This window comes from Tamandua tetradactyla, chromosome 5 (assembly GCF_023851605.1).
Source record: "Tamandua tetradactyla isolate mTamTet1 chromosome 5, mTamTet1.pri, whole genome shotgun sequence".
Lineage (NCBI taxonomy): Eukaryota > Metazoa > Chordata > Mammalia > Pilosa > Myrmecophagidae > Tamandua > Tamandua tetradactyla.
The window spans coordinates 51,374,016-51,383,073 of record NC_135331.1 but is presented as its reverse complement, the minus strand read 5'-3'; the positions used below and the strand labels follow the sequence as shown (position 1 = coordinate 51,383,073).

Sequence of the window (9,058 nt, the reverse complement as noted above, 5' to 3'; positions counted from 1 at the left end):
TCATTCTCATTATTATTATGGTTGTATACAAACAGCTCTGAATAATTCTGTCTTCATTATTTTTATAATGATATTATTACATGAAAAATTTAGAAGTATAAAATTATAATATATATATATAATCTCAGTGATACATATTCTAAATAAAATAAGGACAGAAAAACATTTCCGGCATTTTTTTGTTAGTGGTAGGATCACTGGTGTAGTAATTACCAAACTGGTGAGAAGTTATCATAGGCTATAGAAAATGACTAAATATATTGATGTTTTAGTCTGCCAAAACTGCCAGAATGCAGCACAGCAGAGTTGGATTGGCTTGTAATAAAAGGAAATTTATTTAGTTAGAAACTTAGAGTTCCATGCTTTTGGCAGCACATATACTAAAATTGGAATGATGCAGAGAAGATTAGCATGGCCCCTGCACAAGGATGACTCCCAAATTTGTGAAGCATTCATATTTTTTCAAAAAAGAAAAAAAAAACCTTATAGCTCTTAAGAGAAAAGGAAACTAACTTTCAGCAGAGGTTTCCTCTTCCATGGGAAGGCAGAGAACAATACCTGCTGGTCTTCTCTCCTGGCTTCTGGATTCCAACTGGGGTAATTCGCTGGGGTAATTCCTTTCTGCACCTGCAAACATCTGGGCTGAGCTAAAAGCACTGAAATGAAGTGTGCTGAGCTGCTTGGGCTGTGCTGCACTGGGTTTTCTTCTGACCTCTCTCTTTTACTCCTCCAGCTAATTAAATTAAACATCTCATTGTGGAAGGCACTCCCCTTAGCCCTCTGCAGATGTAATCAGCCATAGATGAGTTTCACATGTGAATGGTTCAAGACCATAGCAACAGAACTAGGCACCATCACCTGGCCAAGTCGACACCTAAACCTAACTATCGCTAGTGATAATTTGGGAAACAGGATTTTCTCTGTGGGAAATAAAAATGATAAAAATGGAATAGAGATATAAACAGTGTATTGGAGTTAATTTATTGATATTTAATTGGAATGAGAAAATGCATATTAATTCCTAAATTCTTAAAATATACATTTAAGCATGTGATTTTAATTACAAATAATTAATATATATTAATTTACAAGGGCATAGGTAATCATTGCACTGCTGTAAAACCAAATTTGCAGTTGTGTTTCAAAATAAATTAAAAATTCCACTCATTTGTGTCTAATGGTGGTATAACACCTATTCATTTGTTCATGGTAAATACTTTAAACTGTTATAATAGTATAAAAGGATTTAGTAATATGTTTAAAATAATATTACACAGTGAACTCTATTGTAAATGATGATGGGCTATAATTAATATTAAAATTATAAAAATATTCTTTCACTAATTGTAAAAAATGCACCACATTAATGCAAGAATTTAATAATGGTGTGGTATATGGTAGCTGTCAATTTTATGTGTGAGTATTCTGTAAATGTACAACTGCTTCAAAAAAATGTTGAAGTTTAACTATCTAGCATGGAAAATATAAGTTCATTGCATGTTGATTTGATAATCATATTTTACAGGAATACTTTTTATGCTCATAGAAACAACATCCTAATGACATAAATGTGTTATTTTATTTGTCAGTACAATTCCTGAAAAAAGACTTTTGTTTTATTTTACTCTAATACTTAAAAGGAACAAAAGTCACATTTCTATGATTTAGATAATTTTCGATATACTAAATTGATTTGTTATAAAATGAGTGGCCATTATTAGGTGGGAAGTAATTCACTACAATCAAGAAGAGAAGAACATAGCTTCCAGAATCATCATTGTAGATTTTCTTGAGGGCAAAAGGGACATAAAATAAATTATAAAATACATTTCTGTATGAATTCTGTGTAATGTGAGGAGTTCATTTTTCTTTACTGATATATTTTTGTTGTTTGAATCATTTTACTTTCTTCTTTATGAAGCCTCTTATTGATAATGAAATCTCAGAAATGGAAAAAGCAAGAATATTTTGTACAAATCCTGGATTGTGTAAGCTAAAAGAAATAATTAGATGTGTGTGAAGATCTTAATATGTTGTGAAAATGTATACCCTTAAGGAACTAGTTAAAACTAAATATCAATTAGTAAAGTTAAGTTTAAGTCCTAAAATATGTGTGTACCCAAAAGGTTACATCCAAAACCTTTGTACATAAACGTCTTCTGTATATAAAGCATTTTTCTGACTCATGTGCCTTGATTGCTATTTCCTGGATAATGCGGCCCATGAGACCTACCAATCTACAAAGACATCACAAAGCAGGTGGGGAGATTATCACATTGTGGAGGGGCTTTTTGAGCTCTCTAGTTTATGACATATCAATATGTTTAAACTTTCTATCATGCACATTTGATGTGAATGTGAAAGAGAAGAAATTAGAGTTTAAAATGACAGGAAACAATTTCATAATACCAATTTGCAGAATGTCAATTAAATTAACGTATTTTTGTAAATAATCATGAACTTTTTAATGATCTTGGCATTATGCTATACTAAAGTGTAATTTGAAAGTTAAATAAGGGTAAACAAAAGCTATGTGTGCTAGATCTGTACATTTGAAACTCCAAGAGGTCAAATATTTAAATTTTAAATGAAAAGGGAATTGAATATGTGTACAAATATTTCCATTTCTTATCAGGGTAAAATGCAGACACTACCAACCAGGTTACATTGATATTATATAGGATAAATTTCATTTCTATTAAGATATGCCTTTTAAGAGATAAAATGTTAATGTTCATATTTAAAATGATTATGAGTTTAAATTTACAGAGGCATTGTTCTCTATTCTTCTCCAATAGAAACATTTTATCAAATCAAGTTATATTCCATTTATTCTTTCACTGAACAATTATTTATCAACCATTCCTTATGTACCTTACAATTGCTAACATTTACTAAAATTTACATGTAAGTAATAATACACAGCTTCTGTCTTAAGTTACTTAGTATCGACACCATACATCAAACTATAAATCCCAGGAAAATAAAATGCAAAAATAGTTAAGTGCCAAAGGAGATGCAGAGGGTGCACAACTGGGTTTCACTGAACTGTGAAATCCCAAAAGTTCCTTAAGGAACACAATGGTTTCACATTTTTTATTTCATCTTCCAGTTAAAAACTGACCATGAATATTCCAAGAACTACCATAATGCATGGTATTTTTTTATTGGAAATCTTTTAAAGTTCAATTTTATTGAGATACATTCACACACATTATACTCCATCTAAAATATACAATCAGGGGCTCAAGTATCATCATGTATTTGTGCATTCATCACCACAATCACTTTTATAACATTTTCATTACTTAAAAAAAGAGATAAAAGTTAAAAAGAACAGCCAAAACATCTCATATCCCTTATCTTCCCTCCCATTATTTTTTGTCTTTATTTTATTACTCATCTATCCATATAGTAAATAAAGGGAGTGTGAGTCACAAGGTTTTTACAACACAGGGTCACACAATAAAAGCTACGTACAATCATTATCATAGATCAAGCCTATTGGATTACAGTTCAAGAACTTTAGGTATTTACTTCTAGGTATTCTATTTATTATAAATTCTAATCATTGAAATTTATAGTTAAAGCAGTGCCAACACAGCTAATCCACTGCACTGGAACTATTTTCCAGGTATTTTTCATCACTAGGCTCCTAGGATATTGATCCTAACATTTGTATGTAGATTTGGTTTTGTGCTGAAAGATCCATGTGGAGAGAGGAGCTGGACATCTACAATCTCACCACTTTGAATAAGTTTATCCTCAGGGGGCTCTCTGATCTCCCCAAAGTCCACGATCCTCTTCTTGGGGTTGTCACTGTCATCTTTCAGGTTACCTTGGTGGGAACCGGTGCAATTTTCCCCACCATCATGACTATCAAAAAGCTGCACACCCCTGTGTATTCCTTCTTGACAAGTTTGTCCCTTTTAGACATATTTTGCCCATCAGTGTCCATTCCCAAGTGCTTGAAAGTTTCCTGACTGAGAAGCAAACCATTTGTTTTGTTGGGTCTGCTTTGCAGCTGTATTTTTGGGTGGCCCCGACAGGGACCAAATTCTTCCTTCTCACCATCATGCCTTATAACCCCTGTGTGACCATCTGTTTCCCCTTCATTACACTCTCATCATGACCAAGGTATACTATGCCCTGCTGATGGATGGGAGCTGAGCAGGGGTTTCTCAATTCCATTCTGCATAAAGTGTTCACATTCTGCCTGTATTTCTGTAAGTCTAATTGGGTTAGCCAGTAGAACTGTGACAACCTTCCAGTGGTGTCCCCCTCCTGTTCTTCCATGTATGTGGCAGATATGCTATGCTTATTGTAGTGGTAGGAGCTGTCCTAGGGATCAGCGTCTTTCTGACCACCTTTATCTTTTATTTCTACATCATATCCACCATCCTAAAGATCTGGCTAGCTGAAGGGAAGCACAAAGTGTTCTCCACATGTGCTTCCCACCTCCTTGTAGTCTGTTTCATGGCACAACAATATTTACATATATACACCTATCCTCTAGTTGACATTCCCTAGACAGAGACAATCTCATCTCAATGCTGTAGGGGATTGTCACCACAATATTAAACCCCATCATTTGCATCCTGAGAAACACAGAATCTAAAAGAGCACTAAGAAAGATTTAATGTCATGAAACATTTTTTCGGATCAATAATAGTAACAAATTAATTTTGTAGCACTCTGCTGAGATTGAATTCATAGAAGTCATTGGAAATTTCACAGAAAAAATCCACATCTAGATATCTATCTATACAGAATTCACATAAAGAAATTTACACATATTCACACACACACGCATATACATAGGGTTGTCTATGCATATAATTATATCTCTTTCTATCCATAGAGAACACAAAAATTACATTACAAAATAGATATTTTATGAGTAAAATGTAGTAGTATATGTTACTGTGTATGCTACAAATATGTTGCATTAATGATAATAATGTTACCAAGAGCACGGCACTTTCCATAGTAGGGCCCATTAACCCGGTGCTACAAAGGAGAAATGTGTCCTTCCATGTGGAAGTCAGGTATTGTATATGCACTTTGCAAGGAACTGGAGAAATCTTCCCCAAAAAGTCCAAAGTGGGGATGTTGATTAATTTTTTATTAGGTAAAAGAAAGGGGGTTAGGCCCGAACTAAGCAATGATTCACTCTTTTCAGGTCAGCAATGATGTTGGATCCTCATGAGGAAGGCACCTGCCAGCGACTCCACGCACATTGTCCTTTCCATCCATTTCTCCCTTCCTCCCTACTAAACTGATCCGTTTGTCTCCAAAAGCAATTTGGAATTTCAAAAGGCCAGTCTATTTGGTCACTTGCAGGGCTGTTATTTCTTAAAGGGCAGGGCTAAAGTCATGCAACAAAGGAAATATCCTTTCCGTATTCTATAGGAGACTGATTTTTCCTGGCAAAAACAAAAATGGATGCTCAGATGGAAAAAGCATGCTATTTTCTCAGCCACCTGGAAGGAAAAGTGACAGAAGGACCACATTTTCTCTGGAATCTGTAGGGAGACTCCTTCCATGCCTCTTCCAGCTTCTGGGGTAGGGTGGCAATCCTTGACATGCCCTGGCTTGGCGCTGCATCAGTCTTTTGGAGAAACCCAAAAATCTCATTTCACAGAGGAGAAAACTTCGGCCCTCAGAAGCTATTTTGCATGCGGAAGATCGCAAAACTAGGGAACAGCAGAGCCCAATCTAACATCCAAACTAAGCATCCTGACCTCTGACTGGGGGTGCTCTGTCCTCCTCACAGGCTGCCTTCTGATGGGCAGCCCTCAGGATATGTCTAATCTATGGATAGGAACCAAGACAATAGTTCCTATTTTGCAATAAAATAAACAAATTGGGAGTGGGCCACGGTGGCTCAGCAGGCAGAGTTCTCACCTAACATGCCAGAGACCCAGGTTCATTTCCTGGTACCTGCCCATGCCAAAAAAAAAAAAAATAGAAAACAAATTGAGGCATCTAAAGGCCAATCTAGACAGGTTCTCAAGATCAACATTGACTCAACTCTTGAAATTTCTCAAAAATAAGACATCCTCAACTCTTGCAAGTCCTTTCTGGTAAATGGTCCCTTGAGTCAACGAACTTCTGTTCTCTCTGACCTGTAGCCTCGAAAGTCCCAACCTCTACATCCCCCCTACTGGGTGATTCCTGCTGGCTACACACACTCCTGTCCCCACTCTTTCCCCACCAGATTTTCTCTTTCATGTACAACTGCAGAAGTCCTTTTGAAGTTGTGTCAAAGTCCTGGAACAATCATTGTCAAAAAGGTAAGGGGTTTGATGTTTGATGATGATTGTATAACTATATAGCTTCTATCATGTGACTGTGTGATTGTCAAAACCTTATGATTGGCATTCCCTTTATCCAGTGTATCCAGGGTAGATGAGTAATAAAATAAAGACAAAAAAAAAAAAAAATAAGAGGTTAACTGCAATCACTTTGGTTTGGGTGCATTTCAGTTGCCAAGAGACAAAGAGAAAAAAAAAGAAGAGGACGAAAGAAAGAATAAAGAAAGAGAAAAAAGGAATAGGAGAAGAGAGAGAAGATGAGGGGAAAAATGGGGCAAAGGATGAAACAGGGAAAGAACATGTCCTCGCCCAAAGACTTGTGGGTTATCTGTTATTTTTCCCAAGGGAAGGATCTAGAACACGCCAAAAGGACTGTGTCAATTAGCGCTGAGCGCTGAGGCAGCAAGTCACACAGCAGTCCCGGTCCCTCAGTGTTTGGGTTGAATCCAAAATTTAATGTGATTTCCACAACAGTCCCTAACTGGGGAAAAAAGCAGTCCACCGCTGAGACAAATCTTAGCTAAGAAGAAACGTATCTTATTATCAAAGAATGTCAGAGCAGGAAAAGGCCACCAAGATCACTAATGGGGCATTCTCAACCTTGAAGCATCTGTGACCCTTTCCATTCAAACAAAATCAAACAATCCAAACACACTCCCTTCCTTTAATTTCATTTCAAATGTCTAAATGTTCAAATGTAAAATATCATTACTAAAAACAATGCAAAGTTATGACAATTTTAGATGAAAAATCATTTTTTTTTCCCCGCCAAGGGAAGCAGAGTCTTTATTTATTTATATGCTATCAATCTGCTTGCTCGCCCCAGTTTCTCTCTCTTAGGTCACAGAGTGTCAGCTAAAACATAACCCAAATCATTTTCAACATCAAGGCTTTTGTATGGCTTTTGTGATACTGACAAAAATGGGAAATGATGTACAATGAATGCTTGTTTTCCAGAAATCAGGGACATAACTTAACCCCACAATCTTTAAAGTCAATTTGATATAAATTGTCTTGGCTGCTAAGTCAAGCTTCAGTTCCAAAAACACCTCTGGAAGAACTGGTAAAGACTGAACACTGCAGAAAATGGGGTTCTATACAGGGTTTCAAATGTACTTTTTGGCCATAAGATCAGGAAAAAATATATATCCTGAATTCACCCCACAGATGCATTAGTTGAGTATTTTTTTCTTGAAAGCAAAGCATCACCAAATCTAAACACTCAAAATAAATTTTTAACACCAACATAATGTAACTACAGCTAAATTTGGTTATCATTTCTTGACATATGCAATACTGAGCAATGAGGTTGGTGCTTATTTCTTGAAGTTTCATGACAAATATATTCAAAGTTCCAAAATATGTCAACTATCCTCAGGCTTCCAGAAGACAAACCCTGGTGTAAGGGATTTATTAAGGAGATATCAGTAAGGGGGTGAGGGGAGCAGAACAGGAAAAGGGAAAAAGATGAGCTACGAGGCCATTTCAAGCAAGTTCCACCTTGGCCTGATCCCTCAGGAAGTTCTGAAGGGTGAGTTATACCTCAGAATTTGTCCCCCTCAATGAGGGAGCTGGACTTGCAAGGATGGTTCAACATAAGAAAATCAATTAATGTAATACAGCATATCAACATATCAAAGCAGAAAAACCAAATGATCATCTCAATTGATGCAGAAAAGGCATTTGACAAAATTCAACATCCTTTCTTGCTGAAAACCATTCAAAGGATAGGAATAGAAGGAAACTTCCTCAACATGATAAAAGAAATATGAAAAACCCACAGCTAACATCATCCTCAATGGGGAAAAACTAAAAACTTTCCCCCCTAAGATCAGGAACAGGACAAGGATGTCCACTATCACCATTGTTATTCAACATTGTGTTGGAAGTTCTAGCCAGAGCAATTACACAAGAAAAAAAAGTACAAGGCATCAAAATTGGAAAGGAAGAAGTAAAACTCTCACTGTTTGCAGATGATATGATATATATGTCAAAAACCCTGAAAAATCCACAACTAAACTACTAGAGCTAATAAATGAGTACAGCAAAGTGGCAAGTTACAAGATCAGCACTCAAAAATCTGTAGTGTTTCTATACAGTAGTAATGAACAATCTGTGGGGGAAATCAAGAAAAAAAATTCCATTTACATTTGCAACCAAAAGAATAAAATATTTAGGAATAAATTTAACTAAAGAGACAAAAGACCTATACAAAGAAAACTACAAGAAATTATTAAAAGAAATCACAGAAGACCTAAATAAATAGAAGGGCATACCATGTTCATGAATCGGAAGACTAAATATAGTTAAGATACCAATTCTACCTAAATTGTTTACAGATTCAATGCAATACCAATTAAAATTCCAAAAATTTACTTTTCAGAAATAGAAAAACCAACAACCAAATTTATCTTGAGGACAGGGTGCCCTGAATAGCTAAAAATATCCTGAGAAAGAAAAATGAAATCGGAAGTCTCATGCTACTGATTTTAAGGTGTATTACGAAGCTATAGTGGTCAAAACAGAATGGTACTGGCATAAAGATAGACATACTGACCAATGGAATCAAATAGAGTGTTCAGCTATAGACTCTCTATGGACAATTGATCTTTGATAAGGCAGTCAAGCCAACTCTTACCTGGGACAGGACAGTCTCTTCAATAAATGGTGCCTAGAGAACTGGATATCCACATGCAAAAGAATGAAAGAGGATACATATCTCACACCCTATGCAAAAATTA

The 9,058-nt window shown here is 35.7% G+C and overlaps 1 non-coding gene across 1 annotated transcript; it reads left to right on the top strand.

The window, feature by feature from the left end:
• Nucleotides 1-359: 359 nt before the first annotated feature.
• On the top strand, nt 360-463 carry LOC143685280 (U6 spliceosomal RNA). Its single transcript, XR_013176528.1, has one exon. It is a non-coding gene; the product is annotated as a U6 spliceosomal RNA (small nuclear RNA).
• Nucleotides 464-9,058: the final 8,595 nt, after the last annotated feature.